The sequence below is a fragment of the Glandiceps talaboti genome, chromosome 2 (assembly GCF_964340395.1).
Source record: "Glandiceps talaboti chromosome 2, keGlaTala1.1, whole genome shotgun sequence".
Classification (NCBI taxonomy): domain Eukaryota; kingdom Metazoa; phylum Hemichordata; class Enteropneusta; family Spengelidae; genus Glandiceps; species Glandiceps talaboti.
Window position 1 is genome coordinate 16,923,072 of NC_135550.1, and position 14,948 is coordinate 16,938,019.

The 14,948-nt window shown below is 35.7% G+C and overlaps 1 protein-coding gene across 2 annotated transcripts in view; it reads right to left on the bottom strand.

The window, feature by feature from the left end:
* LOC144453325 (forkhead box protein N3-like) overlaps nucleotides 1–11,411 on the bottom strand; it is a 54,686-nt gene extending 43,275 nt beyond the window's left edge. Inside the window, exons 1-2 of one of the 2 annotated variants that reach the window (XM_078144586.1) lie at nucleotides 11,312–11,411; nucleotides 10,363–10,524 (exon numbers count right to left, since the gene is read on the bottom strand). The gene's annotated coding sequence lies outside the window, so the exon portion shown is untranslated. Of the gene's footprint in view, nucleotides 1–1,422; nucleotides 1,539–10,362; nucleotides 10,525–11,311 lie in introns of those variants that run through there. The other variant, XM_078144587.1, reaches the window with a different exon arrangement.
* Between the last annotated feature and the right edge of the window lie 3,537 nt (nucleotides 11,412–14,948).

Here is a 14,948-nt window from a genome sequence, read left to right on the forward strand (position 1 = left end):
TTACCTACAACTGGCTGCACAATGCTGGTCATTCCAACAAAAAAATCCCACACAAACAACAAGTAATCAACCTCCACAAGTACTTGAACAAATAGTTGCAGTTTGTTACTCTGTTAATCATTAAATAGACAAAAATTAACCAACAACTCTGAGGCCTTTGTACAGCTGTTTCCTCTGCACTTGATACATAAGGGTGGCCAAATTGAGACACACCTCTCAGTGCAACCATGGAATGTCGTCTTGTGGTCACCATGACAAACCAAGCATTTGTAGGTTTCAACTAGTGTATGTTTCAAACGTGGCACTCCAATAAGCACTTGTCCATATTTGGACCAATAAGCTAAATATTAGTTTCGTTCGGTTTTTTTAAAAAAGAAAGAAAGAAGAACTGAGGCATAAAATACAGCTGGCTGGTGTGCAGTCAAAGGTTTTGTAACCGAATGTGAATTTTTACTGGATACATTGAAATGTCAGTCATCAACCAAGTACACCTAGTACCTGCATCTTAAAGCCACTATTATGAATTCCGTTTTCACTCAGGAGATGGGAAAATGCATGTTGAAGAACAGATGAGTACATAGATACCCCTGAACAACAAAACTATGGGCAACTTGCATGGGGCATGAGAACAGCTTTTTGGCCTTGCAGCATTGTTGTACAAGCCTAGAGACATGTCACTAGTTTTCACATCATTCCCAATATATTCATGGAGGATCTCTGGATTTGAAAGCCAACAGCAAAGTCTCTGGGCTATTGTTCTATCACATGTAGAAGTTTGTTGGTTTGAATAGTACTGCTTTATTTCAATTCAAACAAAGGGCCAATATTTTATGACATGTAACGCTAAATACTATAATAATCATTAGACATGTACATACGTATCCTTATTTCCAAAGGATCAATGGATAAAAATATACATTTCCTGAAATGACTCCCCTTAATTAACCCACTTTTCTTCCAGGGGGGTATTTGTTTGTACACAAGTAATTACTAGTTAGGCAGAAGTGGATTTGTGATAGCATGCTGAGTTAGAAAATTACCCTAAAGTATTACTATTAAGAGCTTAAAATTGAATATTCCACACACACACACACATGTACACACACAAATTCCATATGTGAGATAATTTCTCTTCTATTGGTGCTTCATGCACTTGTAAATAAACATTTGACATTTCATTCACAGCTGGACTACATACTGAAAGTATCATAACTTGCTATAATTTACTACTTTTCACAAAAAAAAAAGGAAGTATAAAAGTGAGTAACAAATTACTGGTTGACACTGGGACTTCCTGTAATGTACTGTGGCAGCACTGATCTCCTACAGAGCAGAGCAGAGCTGATAACTAGTCAACAGTGTTACCCTTGATGTAGTTTGGAACACACACACAAAAATGAACTAATTCTTGAGTTACTCTACCTGAAAGGTCACAACTGTTAAAAACATCATCTTTGTAGCATTTGTGGAAATGTTCAGGTACTCCAATAATGGTTTTAAAGAGAAAGTACACACTATTTCATATTCTCATTCAGTGACAGCCAAAAAGCATGAATACAGACAGTCCAGGCCAATTGCAGCAAACTGAGGGCTCACTCTGCTCTGATTGGAGAAACATCAACCCTTCCCATCAAACATCAGTGCGCATGCAAAATAAATGCAGGGCTGACACCAAATGCTATTACCATGCATCTAATTGCCCTGGGACATATACATACACAAATTACCAGCATGCTGCTTTCTAATTGGGTCTTGTACCTAGCAACCCATAGCAACTGCCAAACACATGTGTTCCCACTGTGCCTGGCATGACGAACATCTCATACTCTTTGTACCTCAGCGCAATTAATATCATCATTCAACATTTCTGTCTTTCTCATCTCATGGGAATTTCAAAGCAAACTCAAAAAAAAAATGCATAAAATACCACAGTGACACATAGCAAATATAAACAGCAATTTACCCATACATTGTTTGTTGTTCATTTAATATATATACACTATACTATATATAAAAGCACTGCCATTTAGGAAAAATGCCTTACTGCTACTGCAATAACACAAAGAAACAAAGAAAACATCACAGATTTTTACCCACTTTCATTCCATCTATCACAAAAGATTTTATGTAGTTTATATTGTCAAACATGGCATGAAAAATGCAGTAGGAAATCAATGAAGCATGACATTACGTCCTTACATCCCACTGCTTTTAGTTGGTAGCTGAAAATAAGCAACGGATTCATTTGCTTCCCTTGAGAAATAACAAATTTATCACTTTCATTAAGATCAATCAATGGTTAAATTCATTTGACAGTTTCATTTCTATGTTGAATGACTTTACAACGAACAGTGGAAGTACCTAGTCAACTTTCATTGTCGTCACAGCGCCTCTTTTCCCATATTCAAACTTATAAATTACGTGCTTGATTGCTTGCATCCATCTTCTTTCTATTTTTCCTTTGGGATTTATCATTTTTTGAATTTTTTTAAAAGAAAAAAATGGAATCAAAACTTTGATATTTTCCAAAGGGTTTTACATTTGAACATTAATATGCAGTCCTCCAGGCACATGACATTCATCTGACACTAATCTATGTATTTCATTTATTAGCCAGAACTATTTTTTCTCCTAAATAAATTATAAAATATTTCACACGTAATTCATATGAAGAGAAATGAGCATGTCAAAATGTCACCTTTGCAGTGAACTATACATATTTCTTTAAAGTTCTCTTCTATAATTATATATAATTTCTAGTATTTCAGTGCCTACAACCAACAAATATATCACAGTTTCTTCCTTCATTTTCTCAACACATATCAGTGTGCTTGAAAAACTTGCGTTGGAACTCTAAATCTTGCACATTTTATCAGTATTATGCTTGATGAGTTGCATACAGTGAGTTGCAATGTTTAATTCATTGCGACCTCAAAAAAGAAATAATGTCCGCTTCAAAGGACACCACAACCAGCACATGTGGAGAGTCTTCAGTTTGGTTCAGTTTCAGTTCATGAAAGGTTTTGCAAACGCAAACACTGACACACCTTGAATTAGTTATTATTCATTACACAAACAATGTTAATTTCTATTTGTTGGGGGAGGAGGGCCATTGTTTTTGTTCAAAGACAAAAACTATGCAGAATTAACACTTGGTAAATATGACACACTGTTGAGGGATAAATTCCCTGAATACATTATCTCTGACACTGCTCATGACCATCAATAAATAAAATATTTCAGCTGCATATCACATCTAAATATTTCATACACCGCATCAGTTGTTTTCATATTTTAATCAATTCTACAAAATTCATGAATAAGTTACAACTTTGTGACAAATTCTCTGTTTACAATTTGTAATATTAAAACCGCTTCATCTGTATTATTCATACCCTTTATTGAGAATAACTTCAGCTCAGCTTAGCAACTGAATTCTTCTTTCTGTTTTCTTTGTAATTTCATGTCAAATGTATTGTAACTGTAAACCAAATTCTCTGATGTTAGATTTAACCAAATCTGTGATCTAAACACAGTACAAATAGTGCAATCGTTATAGTGACATACAAATGCAATGATGGAAATGATTACAGTATGCTGAGCTGGAAAACGGATTACTTCAAAGGCCATGTCAACCACATCAGTAAATTGGGCTAATCCAATACTGTTGTTATTGGATGCAGTCGTGTGTAAAACTACACCTTAATTATACATCTCTCCCAAAACACAGAGAATATAAAACAATGTAATTTCCCCACCACTTCTGACGCGTAGACAGTGATTGACACAGAACTTGCTGTAAACCTGGAAATATTCACTAAAGACTTATTTTTCACTTTGCCGGACAACAAAAACGCAAATATAAGTGGTCACTGTGATGCTTTCTTGTACATACATGAACACAATTAAGAGTCTGGCAATTAGTGAAAGTTAGTCTACCTGAAGCCTGCAAAAATGGAAATTTTCTAGTGGCCAAAATATTTAGGTTTACAAATAAAAATAAAGCATGGACACACAGCAAATCTTTGAACTTTCCTGCTACAGGAACATGTCACACGCTTTCATTCTTTTTTTGTCGCAGCTGCAGCCATCCTGACATCATCATTTGAAAGCCATTGTCGTGATTGGTAGTCATAGTGATGGATACACAAAAGGAACAGGCTGTTTCGCACTCTATTGTCCCCCTGATGTAGGATGATGTTCCACAAAAGCCTTAATGATGCTGTGGATAAACGACTAAATATGGCAAAACTAATGAATTCTTCACATCAGTTGTTCTCATAGATCTAAAAACTACACACACCATTACCAGCATGTAAAAGAATACAATAAAAGTCTCAACCAGACAAAAACAAAGTGGTATGATATACCCAAAGGTTACAACTTTTTTATATACGCCATATATACACAGTGGCACAATATGTGTTGATAGATTTAAATAGCCTGCAATACAAACACTATCAATGATATTTCCTCTTGCTTACAATGGATACTTTACCTATGAAGCTAATTTTCCTGTTAAAACACAAATCCTCACTTCTATAAATATTGAAAGAGCATTACTAGAGAAGTGATTCTGGGATGATTGTGTTGAAAAACATGGATGCCTTTATTTACCCACATGTACGTGTGAGCATGCAATTGTGTCTCTTCACACAAGACATGCCAGACATATTGCCAGGTCCCCACTACCAAAAATAATTGATGGGCAAATCTAAAACACCAATATTTTTTCAAAGATTATATGCATTAAGGAGAACAATAATGAAATTCAATCCATGGCAATTACAAAAAAAATTTGAATGGAAAAAAAATGCACTGACAGATGTTTGGATTGAAAGACGATAAATTTTGCTCATTGAATGTACAAACTGCCACTTTGTAACCTTTACACTGTGGATATTTAACTCTACCTGTAATTAGTATCATGGTCATAGAAAGATGTCAAAGCCTGCTTACAATTTACATAATATATATATATGCTGACATTTTACACAGAAAACAAAGTATATGTATAGCTCTAACCTTTATCTTATTCCACTGAATACAAATATGTATATCTTTTTAACATTTACAAAATGACCTTTATTCATAGCTACCTATTCCCCCAAAGACTGTTTGATTATTAATGATCTGTTTATGCTTGCCTTGCTGTTGGAGAGCAAAATACAGATTTTTAGGCAAAATACACTATTTAAGTTACCTATAGACAATGCTATTTTTATATTTGCATTGCTCTTGGACTGCAAACAAGACTATTAAATATACACACAAAGTTGGTTTATGTTTGTGTTGCTGTTGGACTGCAAAATAGACATTGTTAGCAAAAATATGCTATTAACTATAGACAATGTTGTTTTTATGTCTGTATTGCTGTTGAGAGCAAAATAGACTTAACTATCTATACATACGTTGTTTTTATGCTTGCATTGCAAAACAGACTATTAACTATACATACATTGGGGGTTTTTTTTGCTTTAATTGCTGTTGAGAGCAAAATACAGTGATTTGTCAGATTTACATATTGAAAAATATTTGCATTTAGAGTATTATGCAGTCAAAACAAAAGAACGATCAACTTTTTATTTCTCCAAATGTACAAAAAGACTAAATTATATGCAAACTACATAAAACCAAATCTTTCAGTTTGTCACGCCTACTTTCTGTCTTTGTATGCCCGCTTAAACAAAATGATAAATAAAAACATTTGATGTGTTAGAACATGTTTACAATGATGGATGCAAAAAACGAATTATTTCACCTTTTTTTTGTATTTCAATAGGATACATATTGGGTCTAGTTTTACTGTAATACATGAATAAATTATATTCTGCCTTTAAACAATGGCAAGAATGGAATGAATTTCAAATATTTCACATCACAAGGCCGAGTTAGTTGATGATAGAGTGGACACAAAATACCTTTAGTTTTGTACACATGAAAAGAACAAACTACACAGACTACATTGCACTTGTTTAACTAGAGTATACAGGTGTACATGTGAGTGTAGTAGGCAGTCATTCAGATTCCATTCATTTACTATGAAGGTAAAGAGACCACATTTATGTTTTGGTATGTATAAAATAAAGGCAGCTTTATGAACTTATGTTACTTGGTCACTGACTGCTCAATTCACAACCATAAGACAGTCACATTTTCATTCCAAAAGGAATCTAAAAAAAAGCTTGTAGTACATTTTATGACAGCGCCCTCTTTTGTGTGAATGCTTTCAAACTACAAACAAATGGCTACAAAGTACACCTGAAAGACAAAAGGATAGCAAGCACCTATTTCATTAATGTTACACTGTATCCGTACAAAAAAGTCAATGACTGGCAATTATCTGTGAACTACACTAATGGTGTGCAGTTATTTTTTCTGTCAGCTTTTAAACTGGTGGAAAAATATGTTCAGTCTTACTTGTCGTTTATGTAAACTTGTCTTTCTATTCTTAGCAGCTTGCCACTATGTTGAACTGAAAAAAAAACTGTAAAGAGAACACTCCACTTTACATAGCTCAGAGAAACATAGCTGTTGTCCCTGATAAACAACAACACTACTTGCTCTACACCAGAGTGAAAAGTGTGTTACACCTTCCTCTTAGGATAAATAGTGAACAATGAACTACTTGCACTGAAAAGTTAGGCTCCTTTTGAGTAAAAGTACAACAACATGTTATTGATTTTCAGTCATGAACCAATCTTATTCTCACTTTTTATATCGAGTGAGGCAAATATTTTGAAGTATTTGTAGACACTTGGAGCCTGTGTAGTGCACAAACACTGAAAACAAAATATCTTTTCATCACAGCTAGCCAGACATGCTGCTCTTTCCACACTTACAGTTTGAATGATTTAGACCCAATCTTTTTATCCTATCCTCTATAAACTTCACAAGGTTTTGAAAAAGAAATAAAATCACTACAACTTAAAACTTTAATGCTCAACACGACTTTCAATGTCATAGATGTCTCTTTTCTTTTCAAAATGCTGACCGTTGGCACCATCTATTCAGACAACACCGCAATGATCCCCGGTACTACAACTGAACACACATTCAAATGATGTTCACAATTCAATGATGCTGGGATGTTTCAGGGTTGCCATAGAGACAGTCTAATTTGTTGGTTTAATGTAGTCAGCTGACGTCCTCTACATAGCTAACATGGAATGCAGCTCTGATAAGGACACATCCCCACGCTATGATCGCATCAATTACGTGATCCATATCACATGTACTCTAAAAAGTACCGTTACAACAATTTCTCAGAATTCCAATTCTTCAACTTTGAAACCTTGAACTCTTGTCTCCCATTCCCAAATGAATGATTGAATCTTAAATCTGTGGGCTAAAGCTGAATGTACACCACATATTAAAAATCCATCACTTAAAAAACTTCACTTGTGTAGATGTAGCTCTCTTTACCAGGTGGGTCAAAAAAACGAGAAGTTAGGAGTAGAGACTTCAAACTCAATGCGAGGATAAATCAACCAAGTAGACTCTAGCATTACATTCTATGATATTCCATCTCTTGGTATCATTTCTTGAGTCAATATTGTAGGCATTTTTGAACACTAACTAGGGCCATCACTCTACACAGGCTGTCAAACGTGCAGCCAACATGGCCACATCTAGACAAATCTTGATTAGAGAAAACTTGCCTCTTTGAATACAAATTTCACTTCCGATGGGGTTGAATAAGTAAAGGAAAGATTAATCAATCACTTTACAATTGACAAAGAATGGGCTGGTAAATAGACACAGGAAGAAAACATTTCACCTTTATGAGCCTTTTATGTATGCATAGAGATCACCTGAAAGAGAGACACTGACCATGGCCAATAGGCAAGATAACTGTTTAGTATTCACCACACAACAGAAGTGATAGAGCAGGCTGAATCAATGGTACAATGTCACCACAGAAATAAACCACTACCCAGCTTTTAACTACTAGTAGGTCTTTTCTGTCTAGACAAAAACAACCCCCACTGCCTACATCATTATTTGGAGCAAACAAGATAATCAACTACAGTGCATATATAAAGTACAAACTGATCACAACTACTAGTATCAACCAACTAAACTATCATGAACCATACAGTTTACAATGATTGGGATGGTGTTATGCCATTTTGGGTTCATAGATGGGAGAAATTCCTCAGTAAAAAAAAAAATGTTCAAATTGACAACAAAAGTAGTTAGCATACTTGACGTACATTACAACACCATTTGAAGATGTCTCAAACTATGGCAGGTACAGTAGGTACAAAGTCACTGTACCCTACAGTTTAATAAGCTCATTTAAAATAGAAATGGGGTTGTAAACATGTATGCACATACTGACAACAGCAAAGGGTGTAAGCATGTAAGCACATACTGACAACAGCAAAGGGTGTAAGCATGTATGCACATTACACTGACAACAGCACGGGGTGTAAGCATGTATGCACATACTGAAAGCAAAGGGTGTAAGCATGTATGCACATACTGACAACAGCAAGGAGTGTAAGCATGTATGCACATACTGAAAGCACAGGGTGTAAGCATGTATGATGTATGCACATACTGATAACAGCAAAGGGTGTAAGCATGTATGCACATACTGACAACAGCAAAGGGTGTAAGCATGTATGCACATACTGACAACAGCAAGGAGTGTAAGCATGTATGCACATACTGAAAGCACAGGGTGTAAGCATGTATGCACATACTAACAACAGCAAAGGGTGTAAGCATGTATGCACATACTGACAACAGCAAAGGGTGTAAGCATGTATGATGTACGCACATACTGACAACAGCAAAGGGTGTAAGCATGTATGCACATACTGAAAGCAAAGGGTGTAAGCATGTATGCACATACTGAAAGCAAAGGGTGTAAGCATGTAACCACACTGACAACAGCAAAGGGACTAAGCATGTACAACAGAAAAGGAATGTAATCATGTAAGCACATACTGACAACAGCAGAGGATGCAACCACATACTGACAACAGCTCACAATGTTATATAAACCATATGCAAATAAGTCCTCATCCATTCCCAATTTAGCCACTTTTAAATCAACTTCACAAATGAAATAAACTGAGGGAAGTAAATGATTGTCTTGTTTTGGAAACAAATAAATAATTTAATACAACTAAAATTTAAAACAAATTTCTACAACTGCCAATCATTTGAATGGAACATCTATATCCACTCTAGACCCCTGAAAGTCAATGACCTTTGACCTTAGTGACCAACTGATACCAACTTATTGAATTATGACTAGAATGTCATGATATCAGACTGTAAACAAATGTAACACTAATAGCACCATGCACAAATTGTGACATATACACCAGCTTGACAGCTTACATAATTACCCTACAGCTTATCACACAGGAACCACACAGTTACTACCTCAATAGTTCAGTCAATGCCTGACCTTGGCATCAAGGACATTATTTTCAAAAAGCTACTAGTCTGTTTTGAATGTACACAAATTACTCTGATGACAGTAGATATTTAGGCCATAATGAAACCAACTGGGAAGTGACTATATATAGGTCAACTGGGAATATGTTATATTTTTATGTTGAGTTTTCTTTTCTTTCTACAATATTCAAGTATATATATATACAGGATAACATTTCAACTGTCCTGTGATTGCCACAGAACCAGAGTGAACTATTACATACAATGATAATAACATGTGATTATTTCAACTAACATTACCTTGGGCTGTTTTGCATTGTTTACTTTTTGTATCTCTTCCCATTCATAAATCTTGAGAAAAATAACAAAGAACACAAAAACTACACTGGGGAGGGAGCTTCAATGAAAGTAACACTTCACAATTCAGCTTGGCCAGTCTACTAAATAATCTTGGCAGCATACAACAGAAAACTTTATACTGCTTCTCAAACATACAATTATTGCCAATTCCCCTTTTAAATTCAATGACTGTCTAATACTACTAACTAACTTTCCAGACTTCATATAAATCAAAAAGATCTGAATTGACAAACAAAAGCAGACACATGTATAACTGAGAACTGAGTGGAACAAAAGAAATTACCACCTTTTGGGCCAAAGTTGTGTCCTCACTTTGTATCAGACCAGAAAACAAAGATTTGTGAACAACAGTTTCCATTTCGGAAGTGATGTAAGACAGGAAAACCTGAAACTTTCCTTTGAAAAAAAGTGTGACCACTTGGAGGAAATGTGTGAGCACTAAGCAATCAAACACATTTGCACACAGGATGGTATCATTGTACAGGACAATGAAACGGGATGTTGTCCCATACACTGGTTTCGTTACCTTATATACACATAAGTTTTGTCCTTCTTACTTCAATGTTGGGAAAATGCATGACTAACCTGCAAAACAGGCAACAGGGTCTTGATATCAAGTGGTGACTTATAAAACTTTAAAATTTCAATATTGCTGGTTGACGAAAGTCGTGTAGTCCGTCTGTAGTTTCTGGTATTATGTATGAAAACTTGCTTTCAACTCGATCATCACTTGGTGGGTAATATTAACTGTTTAAATAAAACAAATATTTTGTTATTACTGTATCGCTGACACATTTTGAAGAATCAAGTCGATGAATTGAGGAACGGACATTTTCTTATTAAACTTTTTATGTAATAACAATAGGGTGTACGATTACGGAAAGTGTATGAGCTACGAACGGCGTGACTGTTCGGCATGGTTGATAAAACAGGCCAGAGCCTGCGGAGGCATGTTGTTTACGATGACGTTTTCAATTCGCTGTCCACTCAACACTCTCGTCAAAAAACAACAACAACAACAACAACAACATGCTCTGATCAGATCACGTAAAGTGTCCTAAATATCGAATGGTGAATGGTCTGAAATAGCAGACATGTAAAAACAGGAAGTGGAGGGGCCGTGTCATTCGCATATAAAAATAAACTATCAATGACAGTGTGATATGATGTTCGCGAAGTTTTAAGTGCGCTGCTAGTTTTGTACCTATCAGTTCTTCCGGGGCAAGGGTTCCATACCTGTCTCATTTTAACTTATATAATGAAGGGAGGTGTCATATTTGATGCAACATTTTTTACGTTAGTGCAAAGTGAGTCATGTTAAACCGCATGGCATGGTAATCCCTGTGTACCCACCTCAAAAACATGGATGACGACATGTGGCATGGTGTGTTCGTCTAGCCTGGGTATTCTTACTGGGTACAAAACTACGGCTTACGAGAGACCACGTGAAGCATGTGTAGTAAAATTCTGCCTACTGACGTGAAAATAGCTCCCTAATTCAATTTATTGATCATTTTCCTATAGGTTCACTCACCTCGAAAATATCGCCGTCAAAATACACGGACAAAGACAGCTGAGACTTCTAATCATCAATTTTGAAACAATGGTGGTCCCATGAGCAACTACGCCATCGGGGTCGCCTTGAAACCATCCAGTCAGTGTCTCATCCCGCAGATAAAATTATTCAAATGTCGTAAACTTCCCTGTCGATGACTTTCAAATACTTCAAACGATATTTACATAACAGACTGTCTAAAAGATTGCATTTTTTGGTATATTTTTTTATTTTTAAACGGCAGAGTGATATTTTTTCAGGTGGTAATGTCACGAAATAAGGGTCCGACTCAATTGAGGTATCAGCCACAGATAGCGTACTAGCAACCAATCATATCTCGCGTTGTATAATGCCGTTATGCTAATTAGTGTACCACTTTTGGCGCCAAAATAGTCTTTCTTGAAAACAAATATTTTTATTGGTTAACTTCCGGGCTGTTGTGGTAGTCACAATCACTCCCGACTAGTCCCTCCTTTTCTTTTACGCTTCTCCCCACACGTGTATGATGATTCGGCTGTACTTACCAGACCTGAGTGCCAAATATACGCCATTATTTTCATACCCAGTCATTTCCAACGGATTTCAAATTCGTCATCCGAGTTTTTACCCCAACTTTCCCCGGTCGCCAGAAAAGATATCTGGTCACCATGGGAACTGCTGGCTTCAGACTGCGTCTGTGTAAACAATTGAGTACTCGTTTCCAGGTTTCATAGCAACCGTTTTCATCTTTTGCTGCCACCACCGGACATATGTTTGCATGGAAGCAGAAAGCCTTCAAGTTGCCGATCTCTAGCTCTTTGAACGTAACAAACAATAAATTAGAATGTGAAAACTTTTCTATCAAAACCCACTCAACAAATCTGTCCTAAAATAGGAACGGGCTTACACATATTGGGTGATTTCAAATGGTGACAAAATATGTGCTCTTTGTCACTGCTATAGTTACATACGTAACATAGCCTGTTTTGATTTACTACGGCGTGTAAAATTAAACTTGACTCGAGTTCCTCCTTTTAATTTGTGCATCAAACTTCTTTATTTCTTTTGGTTTCTGTGTTCTACGAACTCATACAAAACCATTGGGTCTGCATCCTGGTTTTGGTGCATAACAAATATGTTCGATAGATAGATAGATAGATAGATAGATAGATAGATAGATAGATAGGTAGATAGATAGATAGATAGATAGATAGATAGATAGATAGATAGATAGATAGATAGATAGATAGATAGATAGATAGATAGATAGATAGATAGATAGATAGATAGATAGATAGATAGATAGATAGATAGATACTAGTAGATAGATAGATAAAATGGCACGGCCATTTACTATTTACAAAGGCTTTTTCACATTTTTCTCTGAGACGTCAGCATTTTGTACACGTTCTCCTCATTCAGTCCTACCAACGTACATACACAGACATTGCTCAGCCAACACGATCCCCATCACATGAATATCGGATATCCTCGTCAACTAGGGAAACAACAACTTGTAACTAGGCGACGACATTGTCTGACTATCTATGGTAACTGTGTATGCTCTGTTACCGCTCGTACGAGATAAAAGTACCTTTCACATGTAAAACAACCGGAAATAATTTGTCACAAGGTGGAGATTATATGGCCTTAAAAGATGTCAAGGGTCGTCCGGTGAATAGAGTCAAAGAATGAAAAACCAACAACTTCTGGCGGGACATTGATAACTTGCGCAAATTAGAAACCCTGGAGCTCTTGCGCACACTTAGGAAGAAATCACGTACTACGTTGCCATGGTCACACTAGCATCCGTCTACTACTTAAAAAACTGAATCGATAGATATCACTTCAGTGTCTATAAACCACCATCCAGTAAATACCAAATACCATGTGGTGTATGGAATAATTACGGTGTTGCACTAGTATCTACGAAGAAAAATGTCGATACTGTAAAGTGCATCAATGGTGTGTCATACATTCGTGTTTACTGTAATTCCTTTTGTAATGAGAGGCAGTATAGATCACGCCCAGCTTGCTACTGTGTGTATTAGTTCTCAAGGGAGTATAGTCATGCTGCCTTCGTCAATATCTCTAAATGTCGATTAACAGCATTTGGTGTAAACTTTACGCATTATACATTATACAAAGTGCACACCCCTAGGCTCTTTTCAGGTTGTTATCGACGTAAACCACAGCAAACTTCGGATAGAACTTCGAAATTCCTTTGAAAGTGACACTCGTTATTGATGGTCTGTATGGCCGTATGTTTCAGACATTAGAAATGGGAAGGTCAATGATTTGATCACAGTGAAACATTCCAGAACGTCATTTTAAATATTATATTACATGTGTTTATTTCAGAATATAAAACAACCCTTTCTTCGCCTAGCAGAGAATTTAAAGCGTAGGTTTTAAGTGTCATGCGCAGTGCACAAATCTCTCATTTGACTCTACATCATCAGACCACAGTCATTTGTGGACCAAGATTTAAATGCAAGAATGTTCGTAGTACAAAATATTCGCGTCATACGAATATTCAGAGGGTACTGTCGAAGTGCGAAAGGTGAAGTTTCAATGAACTCAACGAACGTTAATATTATGTCTGCCCCTTCTTTTCAAATGCATGGCCCCAATATTGAAATGTTTATCAAATGCACGTCTTAATTTTCACTTCATTCAATAGAACACAGACAAGGAAAAATACTTTTTCTTGCCTGTGAATATAAGAAAGAAACGTACATTCTAACTTGTATACAAGCGATGGAAATGGGACAGGGAAGCATTGCAAATAGTAACAATTCTGCTTTTGAAAATAAAGCGTGGCAAAAAGGTTTAGTTCCTCACTGTTTCAGAATTGACACAGCAAATGATGTCTTCACTAATACAAAAGTTTTGTGATGTTTGCAAACAGTGTGCAAAAATATTTCTTATGACTTTGTAGTAGATGTATTTTCACCCTTGGTACCATGGTCGTATATTTATTTTATTATTAATACCCGAAAATAAAATTAATATTTTTCAACTATGTTTATAGGAATATTCATCATGATCTTTGAAAATTAAAGTGCAAAGCAGTCGCAATACATTCAATACAATATTGATATGCAACTTGATGTCCAAGCGTTTGCATAAGTCATCTCGTGGGGGCGCTGTTTAGAAATGAAACGAATTCAGTCCATTCAGGTACTTCCTGTACAAGACTGCCATATCTTTGTGCTATGTTTATGTTATGTATCTTAATTTAACTTTTTTTTCAATAATTGCTGTAATTTTATTTAGTAAAGGGGTCAGACCTAACTAACATATTATAGAGTGTACATGTGAATATATAATTTGGAAGAACATACATGTTGTGCCTCAAATTTATACATTTTTTTTCTCGTTTGCTATCGACAAACAAAATTCTAATCCAAATTCAAATTGTCAGTATATTAATAATTGGCTATCAAATTATTCCCTGTTGCAAATGTTCATTGTCTGGAAATGTCAGCTGCATTAAATTGCAGTTATTGTAGGACTTAGCACATATATTTGATTACTCCATGTCTGCTGAAGCCAAAATTGAAATAATAAATAATTAATATAGTTTTAAAAAAAACCACAAGGTAGGTATATCATACCTATGGTATATTTCACT